The sequence below is a fragment of the Lethenteron reissneri genome, chromosome 51 (assembly GCF_015708825.2).
Source record: "Lethenteron reissneri isolate LAM-NWPU_2019-01 chromosome 51, ASM1570882v1, whole genome shotgun sequence".
Classification (NCBI taxonomy): Eukaryota; Metazoa; Chordata; class Hyperoartia; order Petromyzontiformes; family Petromyzontidae; genus Lethenteron; species Lethenteron reissneri.
In genome coordinates, this window is record NC_083829.1 from 5,607,990 (window position 1) to 5,626,234 (window position 18,245).

The following is an 18,245-nucleotide window of genomic DNA, read 5'->3' on the forward strand; positions in this document are numbered from 1 at the left end:
CCAGTGCGTGGATAGAACTCTGCCTTGTCACATCAGGCAGCCCAGCAGTAATTGTGCGAGAGGCATGACCAGCTGGCGAGACTCAACAAGTTGAATCTGTTCCCAGCGTTTGCCTGCCCTCGTTGCGCTGTGAAGCCGGCCACCCAGGTGTGATGCCTTGGCCACCCAGGTGTGATGCCTTGGCCACCTAGGTGTGATGCCTCGCCCACGGCTCACATCAGTCGCGAGTGACATCCTCGGCAGTCCAATGCTCACCGACACTGCATTGCGAGGCATTCATCCAGCAGCGGGTTCACAAAGGGCTGTAGATACATGTGTTGATATGTGACAGAAAGGGCTTTAGTGCGGTATGTCTTGCAATCCCCATTTATTGTGAGCCAACCGTGACAACGGCAGTTAATGCACAGAGGTGACATCGCCAACGCTTGCAGCGAAATGCCATACGTGGCTTCGTGCACACGTCCCTTGCCAAGCACCAAAGAGGCACACGGACGTACCATCATCCCCTGTACGCAATGATGACCGCTCCGAGCGCTCTCTCTCTATTTATATGTGTGTTTGTGATCCTGCATGCACAAGCGGAATAGCTCACACCTGCGCAAACTATAAATACCTCGCGGCAAGGGGCACAGGTGTAATTGCGGTTTTGCACCGTTGCAGACTGCAACCAGTTAATTGCAGATTGCACCACTGCAGGACGCAACCTTAAATTGCAGATTGCACTGCGGCATTCACCCGCGTGGAGTGAATCCTCACTTCGGCCAGGACATGGCCAAACGGATACACATTTGGGCTAAGCTATTCTGGATTAGCTCGTAAAAGCAGTCATTGCAGATCGAGTGATTAAATGTGTTGCGTTTTGTGCGTTTATACACGCCGGAGGAAAAGGAAATATTTAGAAATTATACCGGAGGAAAACTAAATATTTTAAAATTATAATTAAAATTGAAAAAATAGAAAAATTACACTTTTTTTATATTGAATATAATGTTCGTAAAATATAATGAAGCTGGAGACTCAAACAAATGCCTCAATGATGCAGCTCGTATTGTCCAAATGAATGTGGCTCACCGACAACGTTAATCAGGCAGTCGCTGCCACGTCTATATATATATTTTACAATTCGACATCCAAGCTGAGGCTTCTTGCCTGGACGGAGGACGCGGGCTGACAATGGGAAAGGCTGCCCGCGTGACGTGCAGTCGGATCGGGGAGTTGCACTCAGCCCTCTGGAATGGCATCAAGGGGCCTCAGAAAATATGCACCGCTGGGAAGGAATTTAACCGTTGTATGGATGGACCGATCCCGCCAGAGGATTGTGGAATGTCCATCCAAGGTTGACTCGGGAAGGAAGGCCATGTGACCACACAAGCAGCACTGCTTTCTTGCTCCTTTTAGAGACACTGTTGACTTATTATTTATTGTGGTTCATTAAAACCAACGTTAAATCGATATAATTAATGTGGCCAGCGAGGGTAAATGGGTTTAATTGATGACAGATGCAGAACGCTGGGTTGCGAAAAATATACAAAGAAACAAAATGACAACTCCGTTGGATTATCCATAATAGAGGTTTTTGGGTCAGATCGCATAAGTAGAAATGTGTCGTTAAACCCGCCACCACCCGACACAGCTAATTAGTAAGATTTGTCACGTACACAAAACATGCCAGTTAATTACTAGTACAGCACACCAGTGTGTTGGAGAGTAAATCCACAACATTAACATTTTGAGTATGTCATTTAGCCAGTAATTACTCTAGTCTCATTAGGCGACAGCCAGATTTGTGGAAAAATCCTCCTGTTGCGGTCCTAAAGAAACTTACAAACGATCGTCCAAATGTCCCGTTTCAATCATAAATCTTCCTGGATGAAAAGACAAGAAATCTATGGGACCTTTTTGGCAGTCCAAAACGATGAAAAATAAAAATAGGTTTTACCCTTTTCTGGCAATAAAACAGGTCTTAAGATGTTCAAACACTAAAAAGGTCCCATGATATAGATGCTCACCCCCCATGAGATATAAATTCTGCTGATACTTGTATTGCCCTGGTGCTGTGCACCTTTTGGCGTTCTCACGTCTGACACAGTTTTTCAGTTTCAGTTTCATTAATGAGGATTTACCTTGTGAGCCATTCGGCTCTTGATTTGGGTTCAACCTCAACAAACAATAAAATTACAAGATACACCTAAAATTCATTGTACACAAATCTGAACATCACATACGTAAACAATAAAATCCTACAGAAAAAGCACAACCCGTCCATGCTGCGTGCAAAAAATTCCATTTCGATGTTTGATCCCAATAACAATCATAATACAATACAGATCAAAATTGCAAGTATAAATCTATACTAAATAAAAAAAATCTGGCCAAACCAAGCCCCTCTAAAACTTACTAAAACAATGCTATATAAACAACGTAACAGTTTTCCCAACAAATGTGATTAAAAGTTTACAATAGCGACACACACAACACACATCACTAAACCCAGCATCCCTCGCTAGCTGCATAAGTCAATCCAGCCCGATTAACAACAGCAGTAGCAGCGCACTATAATAAAAATACATAATTAAGTAATATGTTTTGACCCTTTCAACTGGTACAAAAACTGACACCTTTATACAAGGCATCATGTTGGCAATAACCACAACACAAGCAGTCAAAATGCAAACAAAAAGAAACAACTCTGATAATGATATGCACTGTCCTTGAAGTTGATTGGTCCACACCCGAGACAGCTTTTCTTAGAGGAGGTTTCATAGTGTAAATGCTTACCCCGAGCTCTCAATACTCTGATAGTGTGCTGTTTTTGAGTTGTACGCCTTGTGGCGTCATCTTGAAAGGGTGAAAACCTATTACTATATTTTGCCACTGGTAAAGAAGGTCTCATAGTGTAAAATACATAATAAGTACATACGTCGGTCATCTATAACGATATTTTTTATATCACTGGTGGAACAAGGCTTGCTGTCTGCGGTATAGGCCAATGAGTTTCAAAGACAATGCATATATTATCACAGCGTGTTTGTTTGCATGCACGTGTGGCTAATGCAGATTTGATGCCTTGCAGTAGCTATCCATTTGGAGTGTGAACACCTTAACACCTCCTGTTTTACTGCCAGAAAGTAAACGCAGACAAGTGACGACGGTACAGCAGAGCACGCGCACAGGGAGTGAAACAAGTGAGCCTCGCCACGAAAGAGGACACTGCCAAGCCACAGTGAGCGCGCAAAATGAAACCTTCACGTGCCGAGATCCCTTGGAGAACCAGGACTTGTGGCTTGATTGGCACGGTCACCCCCCCCCCCCCACACGGCCACCCCCCCACACTCCCCCCCACACACACCCCTCCACAGTCCTCCCACCCCAACACACAGTCCCCTACCCCAACGCTCCCACCTCCACTTCCTTTTAAATTATTCACTCTCATCCTGCCGGTCAATCCGCCCGCCCGCCCGCCGCTTTCTCGCCAGCCGGCAACAACCCCTGGGCATGCGAGCCGCCAAGTGCGCGAGAAACGAGCTTGGCTAAGCGAGGCGTCGCCTCCCTAACTTCCACGTGGAACAAACAACAACAACAATAATAACAACATCAACAGCTTGAACCTGTAACGCTCTGCCGCCACAGTATTCGCTCACTGTCGTAGAGAGCGAGAGAGAGAGACAGAGAGATATATGACGACTCAAGAGGAACCAGGAGGAGCCACGGACGAGCAGGATGGTAGCAAAGCCACGCGATGAGCCAGCGACAACAATTGTCCAAGATCTGCGATCCTCTGCCTATGAAGGTGTCAGCGGCCAATTAAACGAGCGTTTGCGTGTGACGGGGAGGAAACCGGAGCAGCCGGAGAAATCTCACGCGTGAGAGGAAGGGAAAAAAACCACCCCCTGTCCCACACAGACGGAACAAGTGGAGTTCCACATTGCCGTACCGCCTTCTCCAGGCGAACCAGGAAACCCGCGGTCTCATCCTGGGCACCCACTCATGGCAAATGGAGCGGGAGCTTCGCAACGTGATGTGCGCAGTGACTCCACCGTCCCTCGCTGCTGGCCCCCCACAGTGCAGGATTACAGCCAGCCGCGTGCATCGCCGCCGCCACAACCGATACCAATACCCCGCCACCCGCCTGTGCCAGGCCAGGTCACGGGACGGACCCAGGTGCCATGGGTTGGCTGACCTGAGATGACCGGTAGATGCACCAGCTGAAGCCCCTAAGGGCCACCGCCACCACCACCACCAGCGAACTGGCATCAATCACCCTTGAATCTCGTGCGGATGGATTTATGAGAGTCGGGCGTTCGAGCGATGGCCATTAGTTTCGCCCGGTGTATCATTTCGCGGACGGCTGCGCCACGGCACCTATTGTTGATGACACACTTTAAATGACCCCTTCTTAGGCCCTGTAGTGCACGGGTCAGCAACCAGCATCTCAGGGGCCGCATGCGGCTCTCTCTCTCTCTAGGCACAGCTTCGTGACCGTTATTTATAAAGGACCACCCTCTCGTATTCACCAAACACTGCATTGTGGCTCTTGAGATATTGAGGGTTTTTTGTTGTTGCTGCTTTAACCGAATTCGAATAAAAATTGCCTCTTGTTATGTTGGTGGCCGACCGCTGGCCCAGTCCCGTCATTGGGGAAGCTTCACGTGAGCTGGCGACGTTCTCGAGAACAGAAGCAAATACGGGGTGCTTCAAAAAATGTTAACACTTCTGACAATTTGCAACATTACCGCAAGAAGTGCTGCCTCCGGGCTCTGGAGACCACGTGGAGAAGATTCCAGGCCACGTGTTGACAATGATGGTGAACAAGTGGAGACTCTTTGACTTTTTGAAGCTATTAACGTTACATTTGTTATCATGTTACAGTGTTACTCTTTGGTTCTGCCGGTAAAGTCACGTAGAAAGAAAATAAATGAAATAATAGAATACGACGTTTCGATTGCAACACAAGCAGTCGTCATCAGGTAGAACTAAATTTAAGAGAGAGACAAAACACAGACACGGAGACACACAGACAGACACACAAGCAGAGAGAGACACACAACATAGACACACAGAGAGAGACACACAACATAGACACACAGACAGACACACAAGCAGAGAGAGACAACACAGAGACACACAGAGAGAGACACACAACACGGAGACACACAGACACACAAGCGGAGAGAGACAACACAGAGACACACAGAGAGAGACACACAACACGGAGACACACAGACACACAAGCGGAGAGAGACAACACAGAGACACACAGAGAGAGACACACAGACACAGAGAGAGACACACAGACAGACACAAGCAGAGAGAGACAACACAGAGACACACAGAGAGAGACACACAACACAGAGACACACAGACAGACACACAAGCAAAGAGAGACAACACAGAAACACACAGAGAGAGAGACACACAACATCGACACACAGAATCTCTCAAATGTAGTTCTACCTGATGATGACTGCTTGTGTTGCAATCGAAACGTCGTATTCTATTATTCAATTTATTTTCTTTCTACGTAACTTTACCCAAAGAACCAAAGAGTAATTCCTGCAGTCACGAAAGCTTCAACTGAAGTATGTTACAATGTATTATCCTTTATTTTCCCGTAAGTGTTAACATTGTTTTGAAGCACCGTGTACATGCAAGCGCTGAATTACTTTCTATTTATGTTCTTTAAATTTATTCATCGCAACTTGCTTACGTATTTTTTCTCTATCTTGCTGTTACGTAGTTTAAACAAAAGGATTGTTTGTTGATGTAACTTGCCGACGCCCCGTGCCCCCCCCCCCCTTACAGGACATCTGTGAAAAAGAGCTTCATGGGTCATCGGATTCCTCCAGGTTAAATACATATTCTGATTCTGCTCGGCATGTGTGTGTGAGTGCGCGCGCGTAAATTTAAGCAAGGGCGAAGCGATTATCCCATAGCATGCGCTCCGTCGGAGAATTATGGCGAATAATGAAATGAATACCAGCGCAGACAACGGGGGGGGGGGGGGTGTTGATTTAATTTGCCGAAATAAAATAATGTCGATGATGAAAACCTATTGTGCGATGGATTAAATGACATTTCATTTCGCAATTGAACAAATGCGCATTAGCCGATTAGGCATGATGAAAAGGGCAATTGATCTCATCACTCACATCACCGTATTTTCATAATTGTACCATATGGCGGTGTATCTAACAACACGTGGCAAGAGCTACAGGTTTCCCCACGTGGTTACACCGTTCAGCACAACTCCGAAACTCCGACCGTCTGTTTATTGCACACATCACTGGCACGTACAAAGACAAAGATTCCTCCTACAGCCCTAACAGACTGTAGGGGCAAGTGCTGTTAGCGAGCACCTATGAAGGCTGGCACGGCACACGAGGGGGTGGGTGGTCAGCACCACGCCCGGCCGCCTTTGTCTCCCTAGTGACGATGTTGACACACCGCGCCCGGAACTCATTTAAGGCTGAGTCGACCTCGGGGAGAGCCAGGACCGGTTCAGATAATCATCACCCGTGTTGGACGTGAGTGGGAATCGAACCCGTACGGCTGGGTTCGTAGCGCAGCGTAGCGTTAACCACGACAATACAGCTCCCGACGGTCACGCACATGTTCACACACAAATACACCGGAGTAAGGCCCTACCAATTTAATCAATTAATATCAATTATTTAAGCTGTGACAACACACGCAACGTATGCCTCGGGCGATTCACGACCGCGAACTGGGATATAAATGATCAACTAATGAGGCAAGTGAGAGCAAACTTGATCTTGCTTATTAAAAAGCAACGCGCACAGTGCATCGAAAGAAGAATGCGTTTTAATCGGTGTCTATTTCCTGCAATGACATATTGATCGTAATCATGGACATTTACAAAAAAACAGACCAAGAGCTGAGATGTTACGGCATAGAAGCTTTGTATTCTGGAAAAATTTGGAAATGTCCAGCGCGGTCCACGTGACTTTGTAACCCACCCCCAATGAATTGATTGCAAGTCCACCGTGCTATTCATTACACAGCATCCTTTCCTGCCATGGTGGATCTTGCTACGTAATCAAAATCGCATTGCAAGAATCGACTGCATCGAACGCGAGGAAGCAGTGTAAAATTGCTCCCATTTTTAAATCCGTTATATTAAGTTCACTTGCTTGCTTGCTTGCGCGCTTACGACCGTGCAAATCTTTCGGTCGTTTTTTAACCCACTTCCCGTGATCCAATCGAGCTGACATTTTGCACACAGACTCGTTGTGCGTGACAATTTATTTTCGTGAATTTTTTTTCCCCAAAATTTTACACTTTTTAGGAAAAAATAAATTATATTTAATTACCAATTGCTTAATGGTGGCAGGCAATCATCTGACCCATAGGTGGCAGCCATCTCAAGCCAGAGGACGAGAGGACTCTATCCGCCACGCATATAAAGGATTTATAGTGAAACACTTTGGTTTTACGGGTTAATTTTTTAGTTTTTCGGCCCCACTTAAGATCTGTGAGAAATATTCATCAGGCCGACGCGCGCCTCGTGTGACGCGCGCTCATTCCGCTGATCAAAGCAAGGAATGATGGGAATGATGGCGATATGTTAACTACCTCGCCTGGTATGCAGGAGGTCGCGGGTTCGATTCCGGACCCTGACGATGCCTGCTGCTGTACGTTTAGAGTCTGTGTCTCTCTCTCTCGCTCTCCGTGGTGAGATGTTAACTACCTCGCCTGGTATGTAGGAGGTCGTGGGTTCAATTCCGGCCCCTGACGCCTGCTGTATATTTGGAATTTACGTGTCTCTCTCTCTCTCCGTATTGAGATGTTAACTACCTCGCCTGGTATGCAGGAGGTCGTGGGTTCAATTCCGGCCCCTGACGCCTGCTGTATATTTGGAGTTTGCGTGTTCTCCCCGTGGTCACGTGGATTTTTCCCAGGGGTTTACCCTTACACATTTCAAATCGACGTGCAATTTAGTGTATTTGGCTGCTGGTATGAATTTGCACGCGGTAAGCCACTTCGTTGAGCTATCATTCGTGATGTCTATAGCTCAGTGGGCCTTACTTGGTAATGTAAAAATAGCAAATATAATGAATCGACGCTTTCCTTACCTTGAGAAGTCGCCCTTTGCTTCCTGCGAAAACAAGAGACAAGTTGAGGGTAAGCGGTGGGCACACACCGAGCTGTGAGAGATGAATAACTCACTCGTGTCCACGTGATGATTGGTTCCAAGCTTACATGAAGATAAAGGTGCAGCCCTGAAATTTCCGCAGCTGGCAGAAGAGCCTCCCACTCGACAGGAGAGAGAGCGTCTCCCTAGGAGTGGAGTGTTTTCTCGATTTTATTTTTTCCATATTGGTTAACTTTACGATCCCACTATCCAGATTCAAATCCAGGTCAACAACGATGAAAGTGGTTCTTTGTAATATGTACCGGGCTTGGGCGTTCTCTAGGTTGCCTCAGCCTGAAATGAGTATCTGATGAACGACGGTTCATTTCCGCACTGGGAAGACAAAAGCGGCCAGTAGGGGGTTGCTAGCCAGACTATCCCTTGGTGTACCATGCTGGCATTAATAGGTGCTCACTAACAACACTTCCCACGGTGGTTTAACAGGTTAAACAGAGGACCTTTCTGTTATTGTCTATGCATGTATGTACATGCAGGTATGTATGTAGTGGGGCGCGGTAGTGTAGCGGATAGCGCGCTGCGCTACGAACCTGGCGAACCGGTTTCGATTCCCGCTCACGGCCAACACTCAGTGACTATTATCTGAACCGGTCCTGGGCCTCCCCTAGGTCGACTCAACCTCAAATGAGTACCTGGTGCGGTGTGTAAAGATTGTCACTAGGGAGACAAAGGCGGTCGGGCGTGGTGCCAGCCACCCGCTTGTGTGCCATGCCGGCCTTCATAGGTGCTCGCTAACAGCACTTGCCCCAACAGTCTGTTCAGGCTATACAGGGGATCTTTGTCTTTATATGTATGCACACACACGTGTGTGCTTGTCGTTGTTAATTGATTAGCGCGCTGCGCCATGAACCCGGCGACCCGAGTTCGATTCCCGCTCACGGCCAACACCAGTGACGAATATCTGAACCGGTCCTGGGCCTCCCCTAGGTCGACTCAGCCTCAAATGAGTACCTGGTGCGATGTGTAATAATCGCCACTGGGGGAGACAAAGGCGGCTGGGCGTGGTGCTGGCCACCCATCCCCTCGTGTGCCGTCCCAGCCTTCAAAGGTGTTACTCGCTGACAGCACTTGCCCCAACAGTCTATGAAGGCTACACGGGGTTTATTTTGCGTGCTTGCGAGCTTGTTGTGGGGAGCGGTGTTGCGGTGGTTAGCGTTCTGCGCTACGAAACCGACGACCCAAGTTCGATCGCCAGCATTTGGCTAAGGACAGCGGCGAGCGTTATCCGAACCGGTCCTGGGCTTCGTGTGGGTGTCAACATCGCCACTTGGGGAGACAACGTTGTCCGGTTTGTGGGGAAACAGCTGCTACCTAACGGCCCTTGCCCCATCACTCTCCGAAGCTATACAGAATTTTGTGCCAAAATATATTTCTGCTAAAGCTTCCCACGCAATGGGGAACTCGGTTCGGTTTCAAATCTCCTTCCAACGTCACGCACGATCCAGTTCTGCTTGAAGCACCCGAATGGTAAACTCAACCGCAGCACGACCGAATACTCTGAAAATAAACAAATAACAACTGCACGCACCCACCTGCGTGCACTGCACACTCTGCGCATCATGCACCTTGACAGGTTCTCATCATGCAAGATCTGATCCCAGTTGATTAATTTGCGATGTCATTTTTGAGCAATGGGATAGTTTGGCCAATGCCATTGACATTCACATTGAGACCTCCTTTGCCAGTAGCAAGATATGGTAATAGTCATAGGTAAAAACGTATTACTATATCTTGCCAGTAGCAACATATAGTAATAGTCATAGGTAAAAACGTATTACTATATCTTGCCAGTAGCAACATATAGTAATAGTCATAGGTAAAAACGTATTACTATATCTTGCCAGTAGCAACATATAGTAATAGTCATAGGTAAAAACGTATTACTATATCTTGCCAGTAGCAACATATAGTAATAGTCATAGGTAAAAACGTATTACTATATCTTGCCAGTAGCAACATATAGTAATAGTCATAGGTAAAAACGTATTACTATATCTTGCCAGTAGCAACATATAGTAATAGTCATAGGTAAAAACGTATTACTATATCTTGCTACTGGCAAAGGAGGTCTCATAATGTAAATGGCTCACCCCGAGCTCTCAATACTCTGATGGTGCGTTGTCTTTGTGTTGTGCGCCTTTTGGCGTCATCTGGTCCAACACCATGTGAGACTGGGCTCTAAGAAAAGCTGTCTCGGTTGTGGACCAATCAATTTCACGGACAGTGCATATCATTATCAGAGTTGTCTTTTTGTTTGCATTTTGACCGCAGGTATTGTGGTCTATGCAAACATGACTCCTTGTGAAAAAGGTGTCAGTTTTGTTGCCAATTAAAAGGGTAAAAACCTGTTACTACACCATTGATACTATTGCTTTTCTTTAGTTATGGGGAGGAGGCTGGGGGGAAGGGGGGGGGATTATCCCGAGTCGGGAATCGAACCCAGGCCCTTCTCGCATCGAGGCACAGGTGGTTAAACCACCGCGCCACCATTCCTGCCTGGGCGAGAGACGCCACAGGTTGCCCTGCACCAGCGTCTTGGCCAGAGCTGCGTGCAGTTGTTGACTCGTCTATAATTCAGCGTGCGTGTCTGCAGAGTGCTCTTGAGCTTACTGCTGCCCATTTTTCCTTTTCTGAACTTGACGAGAGCATCTTCTTGGTTCTTTCGGTAAAGTCACGTAGAAGGGAAGTAATAAAATAATAAAAATAAAACATAATATATCATATTATTTTATTATGTTTTATTTTTATTATTTTATTACTTCCCTTCTACGTGACTTTACCGAAAGAACCAAGAAGATGAATCCCTGCAGTCACGAAAGCTTTAAATAGAAATTTGACGAGAGCAAGTGGCAGTCGAGGCATCGGTTGCTGATTATCGAGTGGGCGAGCGTGCGTTGTGCGGATGCCGTCGTTGCTGCTGCAGTTAGCATTTATGAATGCTTAACGCGTAGGCTGTCGCGACAAATTTCATCCGTAATGCATGTTTTTTTGTTGCATCGCGTAAATATATAAATGTGTCGTTAAACCCGCCACCACCCGACACAGCCAATTAGTAAGGGTTGTCACGTATGCAAACCGTGCCGATTCGTTACTTGTACAGCACACCGGTGTGTTGGAGAGCAAATCCACAACATTGACAATCTGAGTACGACGTTTGGCCAGTAATTACAGCCGGCATCGTCAAGCGGTAGACAGATTTATAAAACCGTAGAATAAAAAACATGAACAAATGTAAATGTTTTATAAATATAAATGTTGTGGGTTTACTCTACCATACAAACATTACTAATTGGCTGTGTTGGGTGGTAGCGGGTTTAACGACAAATCTATATTCACGCGATCTGACCCAAAAATATCCATGATGGATCCTTATCTCGTGAACGTATAAACAAAAAGCATGCAATTAAATTTCGATTTAAAGCTTTCGTGACTGCAGGGATTCATCTTCTTGGTTCTTTCGGTAAAGTCACGTAGAAGGGAAATAATACAATAATAAAAATCAAACATAATAAAATACAATTCTCACGACGTTTCGGCCACAACGCAAGTAGCCGTCCTCAGGTAAAGAACAGGTCTGTCGGAAAGACAGCGTCCGAATAACGAAGAACAGGGCTGTCGGAAAGACAGCGTCCGAATGACGCTGTCTTTCCGACAGCCCTGTTCTTCACCTGAGGACGGCTGCTTGCGTTGTGGCCGAAACGTCGTGAGAATTGTATTTTATTATGTTTGATTTTTATTATTGTATTATTATTTCCCTTCTACGTGACTTTACCGAATGAACCAAGAGTATAAAAACATGCAGTCTGGATAGCGTAATCTGTGCCGTCTATAAACAGAGTTGACAAGTGCACGGTTTCCAGAGTGAACCGAGCACAAACCTCGTGTCTATTCTCGCAGCATTCAGTAGGATTCATGCCATAGCAACAATGGGTGGTGGCTGGGTGGGGTGGTGGCTGGGTGGGGTGGTGGCTGGGTGGGGTGCTGGGTGGGGTGGTGGCTGGGTGGTGGCTGGGTGGTGGCTGGGTGGGGTGGTGGCTGGGTGGGTGGCTGGGTGGGGTGGTGGTGGCTGGGTGGTGGCTGGGCGGTGCAGTGGTAACACTGCTGCCCCAGAGCAAAGAAGCACCTGGGTTTAATTCTCGACTGGGGTGTTTTTTTCTGTTTTGCATGCTGTCTCTCCTTGTTCTGCGTTGGTTTCCTCTAGGTGTCTCTGCTTTCCTCCGATAGTAAAAAAAAACCCCATACATTTTCGATTTAAAGCTTTCGTGGCTGCAGGGATTCATATTATTGGTTCTTTCGGTAAAGTGACGTAGAAGGGAAATAATGAAAGAATAAAAATAAAACAATAAAATTCTCACATATTCTTGCCGTCGTTTTCACACCTGATCATGATTGCTTGTGTTGCAATCGAAACGTCGTGAGAATTTTATAGTTTTATTTTTATTATTTTGTTATTTCCCTTCTACGTAACTTAACCGAAAGAGCAATAATATGAAACCATACAATGTTGTCAGTATAGGCCAGATCAGTGTTCGGCAACCAAAATAACGCGAAAGAGCCAAATTTTTTTTTCGAATTCGGTAAAGGAAGACGAATATTTCACTGCGTTGTGTGAATAACGTCATGAAGCAACCCTTCAAGAGCCGGAGCCTCACGTTGCCAACCCCCTGGGCCAGATAAACATCGCAACTTTTAAAGAGACACATACCAGCAAATTATTCAATTGCGATTCACACAACAGCAACAACATCGCCCCCTACTGTGAAATCTCGGCAGGGATCCTCCTGAAGAAGAACGCTTCCTAGGTAAACGAGCGAAATCATAATAATAACAACAACGCCCAATAAACGAGATTTTGCCGCGATCATTTAAACGTTCCACAATGTGAATTCATACATCCACAGACTACGAGGCCAGTGTCCTGCGAATCCAGGTTCCTACTTTCGCTGACCATGTGTGAGCACGGGCACCGCGCAATTGCACGACAGCGTCCGTTCGCACGCATTTGCTGACCGGTGGACGTATGTTGAACTTCTTTCGCACCGTACGGAGCCAAACGTGCTAATCGGAGGTGCGGAATGCTTCGCGATCCAGAGGTCGACGGGGAACGCCACAGCAGTATCGATGAGCATGCCAGAGTCGAAGGTGGAGGTTGCGCGTGGTGGGGTAAAGCGTGGGTACTCCGAACGTCTTCCGAGGGCTCCCAGCCATCGAACAAAGACGGTCACTGCGTCACGTGGCCCTCAAATGCGCTGTTTTTGCGGCCGTCTGGAACGCTCTTCCATTCCGATATTAAGAAGCCACTGGAGCTAAGAAATTTTAAATCATCTAGATTGATAAACTTAATTCCTTCGAACTGCTTCTTGTGTTTAGTTTGTGGTTCTTCCCCCGCACCTCCGATTAGCACGGTTGGCTAAGAAGTACAACATACATACAAAGACCCCCCGTATAACCTCAACAGGCTGTAGGGGCAAGTGCTGTTATCGAACACCTATGAAGGCTGGAACGGTACACGACGGGATGGGTGGCCAGCACCACGCCCTGACCACCTTTGTCTCCCTAGTGGTGATGTTTACACACCGCACCGGGTACTCATTTGAGGTTGAGTCGACCTAGGGGAGGCCCAGAACCGGTTCAAATAATGGCCATTGGTGTTCGCCGTGAGCGCGAATCGAACTGGGGATGCTGGGCTTGTAGCACGGCGTGCTGACCACTACACTACCGCTCCCCACCTCTGTAAGAGTCGTGGTCATTCCAAACCTTTGCTTGCCAACCAGTGGAATGCGAACTCCGGATGGTTCCGGTATAGAAAGCCTTGGGGGAGTGTTCCGGAGAACTGTTGCAGATACTAGAATTTAGATGATAGTTTGAATTAATAAAAAAATTGTGTTATTGGTGCACGGTCGTTTCTGAGACAATGTTGAGGGTTGGCAGCGGTTTTGTGGGTTCACAAATGTGGTGAACACCCAATGGCGGAGCCACGATTTTCAGGTAGGGGGGGAGGCAACCCCTCCAGCAATGAAAAATGATAGAGTTGTTAGTAAGTAAGGACTTGTTCTATGCTTTTTATTCGACGCGTGTGCGGCGATGGCGCAGCCATCGATCGAGGGTCAAATTCGAACCGCGTCGTGTGATCGGCATCGCGCTCGCTGAAGGTGTTGATGCCTTCAGGGAAGTCGTGTCCTGTATACACAACTGCGCACAATTCTGTGAGTCACTTATAACCGCTTCGCCGTTACTTATTGCCAATTATGGACTCAGACTATTGTCCTATCATCTCATAGAGTCCCTGGCACATAATAATATGCTACACAGTGGCAGTGGGGGTCGCAAAATGCCGAAGTATTACTAATAAACCCAAATGATCCGATCTAAATTAGGGATTTCGATCGGATCATTGGGGGGGCACGTGCAACCCCACCCCCCACTGGCTCAGCCAGTGTGAACACCCATACAGGGGGTGCTCCGGTGTCCAGATATTCACTACCTCGCCTGGTATGGGTTCGATCCTGACCCTGACGCCTGCTGCTGTATATTTTGAGTTTGCGTGTCTCTCTCTCATCATCACGGTGGCTAGGAGATGTTAACTACCTCGCCTGGTAAGGAAGGGTTCGATCGTGGGTTCGATCCCGACCCTGACGCCTGCTGCTCTATATTTTGAGTTTGCGTGTCTCTCTCTCCCCGTGGTCGCGTGGACTTTTCTCTGGGCACTTTTCCCCCTCCACATTTCAGAATCGACGTGCGTTTAGAGTCGTTGGCTGCTGCTGTAACTTTCCACACGAAGATAAGCCACTTCGTGCGAGCCATCATTTGTGATTGCCAGGTCGCTTCTGAAAAAGACCTGGTATAGCTCAGTAGGCCTTACCTGGTAAAATAATAGTTTGTGGTTCAGTTTGAGTTTTTGGTCGCATTGCTCCCCTCGAGTTCCTCTCGAGGCCCTTCCACCAACAGTGACATTGAGTGCGAAATTGCAGGGCTGCGCTTTTCCCCCTCTCTCTTTAGATACGAGAAGTTGTTCTCGTGCAGTGAGCACGAGTGAAGTTATTATTTTCAATGTCATTTCCAACCAGCGTGCAGCTGTTATCGCAAGCGAACACACGCGCACTCGCAGGAAAAAAACACAGTTTGATCCGTGACTGAAAATGCGAAAGGCATTACATGTAAATGAGATGATGAACCTCGTGACAATAGCACACACAACAGCGGCTGTCAATCATCATAGTAATCATGTCTCCATGGGACTTGTGCCAGGCTAGGAGCACTTCGATGGCCATGTGGACATACAGCCATCTTATTGCAAGTACTGCTATGATACAAAGAAATGAGTGATAGCAAAATAACGGGCAAAGGTCCTCCATGTAACCTGCAGCCGACTGTTGGGGCAAGTGCTGTTAAGCGGCACACGAGGAGGTGGTCAACACCATGCCAAGTGGCGATGTTTACTACCCACCGCACCAACTATTCATTTGAGGCCGAGTCGACCTAGGGGAGGCCCAGGACCGGTTCAGATAATCGTCACTGGTGTTGACCGTGAGCAGGAATCGAACTCGGGTCGCCGGGTTTGTAGCGCGGTGCGCTAACCACGACGCTACCACTCCCCGCACACACACATATACCCGCAGGCTACAGCTTTTAAGCCAATTCTGCGCATCAGGTAGTGCATGAAAAATAACACACGCGTAGCACGGAGCACGCTGGGACATGCAGATTACATTTTTCACCCACAAATGTGAGTTCGTTAATATCGACCTCGTGTTGTCTTTGCACGCAATTGCCACGGCATGCATACGTCCACGAGATGCATACAAATAACTGAAGCCACCGGGCACACATTTAAACAAATTCTGTTGCATTTCGATGGGGGGAGGGGGGGAAACCGAAACGTCTGTGGGTAAAACACAAGAGAGACATCAAACTTGCTCCGCATGCGCGCATTCAGCAGGGAAATCGGACCACGAGCGAGGGGGCCGGTTTATCAAAAAAGAGAAAGATCCCCCGTCTAGCCTTCAAAGACTGTTGGGGCAAGTGCTGTCAGCGAGCACCTACGACGGACGGCACTGTGGCACGCGAGGGGGTGGGTGGCCAACACCACACCAAGTGCTCATTTGAGGCTGAGTCGACCTAGGGGTGGCCCAGGACCGGTTCGGGATAAAATCGTCACCGCTATCGGCCGTGAGCGGGAATCGAACTCGGGTCGCCGGGTTTCGTAGCGCGTCGCACGCTAACCGTTGCGCCACCGCTCCCCCCCACCACCACCACAACCACCACAACCAACAACAATAGCACAACCGTTTGCGTTGCAGAGGCGGCGAATACCTCTGGTGCATAACGACGTCTCGGCCGATGGGTTTGGGTTGAGATAAGACAAATCACGCGGACAGCGGAGCGCGCGGTCATTTTCTGTGAGCGAAATCAACCATCAGCGGACACCCTGTAGCGTGGAGAGGAGGAGGAGGGAGGGCTATGCCCCTCTATCGAGGGCTGAGCCCTTTAACACCAGTGACAATTCAGCTACGGTGCGTCGTAACCTCTCTGTGTTTATATTTTACACACACACACACAAGGAGAGATGGTAATAAGAGTTAGATTTCTCCAGCCAAATCTATAGCAGACACCAACAAAGAAGACCGTCTCGTTACCAATCCTGCGGTCGTGTGTGTGTGTTTTTTAGCATTTGCTCAAGTTTGTTTGACATCCACTGCGTTGCGCCTCCCACCCCGAGTTATTTCTTTTGTATGCCCGCTAGACCCCCCACCCCCAGCCAGCCAGCCAGCCACCACCTCTCTCCCGTCCGCGTCTGCCGGCACCACCTCGAGATGAGTTCGTGCGACAGGTTGGAATGTGAAGAGAACGAGCGGGAAGGGAAAAGTCATCTCACCTGGAGGACGTAGGCGGCGAGCTCGAACGTCGTATCGCTGTCCACCTCTGTGTTTCCCTGGCTCAGAGGGAATAGAGAAGAGAAGAGAGATACACACACACACGCACACACACGAGTGAGTATGAACGCACGCACGCACCAGCTATCTGTGGCAGGCAACCAAAGCCCCAGTGCACATGCGGAGAGAGACAACCACCACCACCAACCTAACCAGCCCACACTCCACAGCTCTGCAGTGGAGGAATGTACACTGCTCAGAAAGCACCGAGGGTGGAATGGACTGGAATGATGCGGTGGTGTTTGCGGTGGTCGTTTTCAAAGTATGTCCCGGTGCCTTTCTTTTTGGTCCAGAAATTGTGCACCAAATACGGCTCTCTTTTTTCCGACATCGTCATTGGCAACAACAGCGGTTAATCGTATCGGAGAATCGTCGGGATCGGCGGGGATGTATTTGAAACTTACAAAGGTGCACATATTTTTTTTTGTAATGCACAAAAACCCTCGTGGCGCTTTAACAGTGGACTGGTCTGAACCAGTCACTGACCAGCACGGTATATATGCTTTTTTTAGAAAACACTTCATTCACCCTAAGGGAGGGATTGACAAAGAAAATCTGTACATATTTTTATTTTATTTAAAGACGGGTGGGGGGTGAGAAGGGAAAAAAATTGCCCGAATAAAATGGTCCTCGCACGGAGAAACTTTAATCATTTTTTTTACTCCTCTCACTTATCCACAATTCAGGTGTTATGGGTTAGATCGCGTAAATATAAATGTGTCGTTAAACCCGCCACCACCCGACACAGCCAACTAGTAAGGCCTGTCACGTAAACAGAACGTGGCCAATTCGTCACTAGTACAGCACTAGTGTATAGTAGTGTAGTGTATAGTGTAGTGTATAGTAGTGTAGTGTATAATGTAGTGTATAGTGTAGTGTATAGTAGTGTAGTGTATAGTAGTGTAGTGTATAGTAGTGTAGTGTATAATGTAGTGCATAGTAGTGTAGTATACTAGTACAGCACTAACCGGTGTGTTGGAGAATAAACCACAAGTTTACACTCCGAGTACGACGTTTCGCCAGTAATTACAACTAGCTTCATCAGGCGACGGCCAGAGTTGCGATAAAAATGCTCCTGTTTAGTTCCTTAAATAGATGCGTAGATGTGACGCAGCCTACGCGTTAAACGTCTCTCGCTTTAG

General features: G+C 47.6%; 1 protein-coding gene across 1 annotated transcript in view; it reads right to left on the reverse strand.

Annotated features, from left to right (window-relative positions):
* The window catches only part of LOC133355542 (FERM domain-containing protein 4A-like), a 110,557-nt gene extending 93,312 nt beyond the window's left edge, over window positions 1-17,245 (reverse strand). The window contains exons 1-2 of the mRNA XM_061572882.1: window positions 17,046-17,245; window positions 8,094-8,116 (exon numbers count right to left, since the gene is read on the reverse strand). The gene's annotated coding sequence lies outside the window, so the exon portion shown is untranslated. The remainder of the gene's footprint in view (window positions 1-8,093; window positions 8,117-17,045) is intronic.
* Window positions 17,246-18,245: the final 1,000 nt, after the last annotated feature.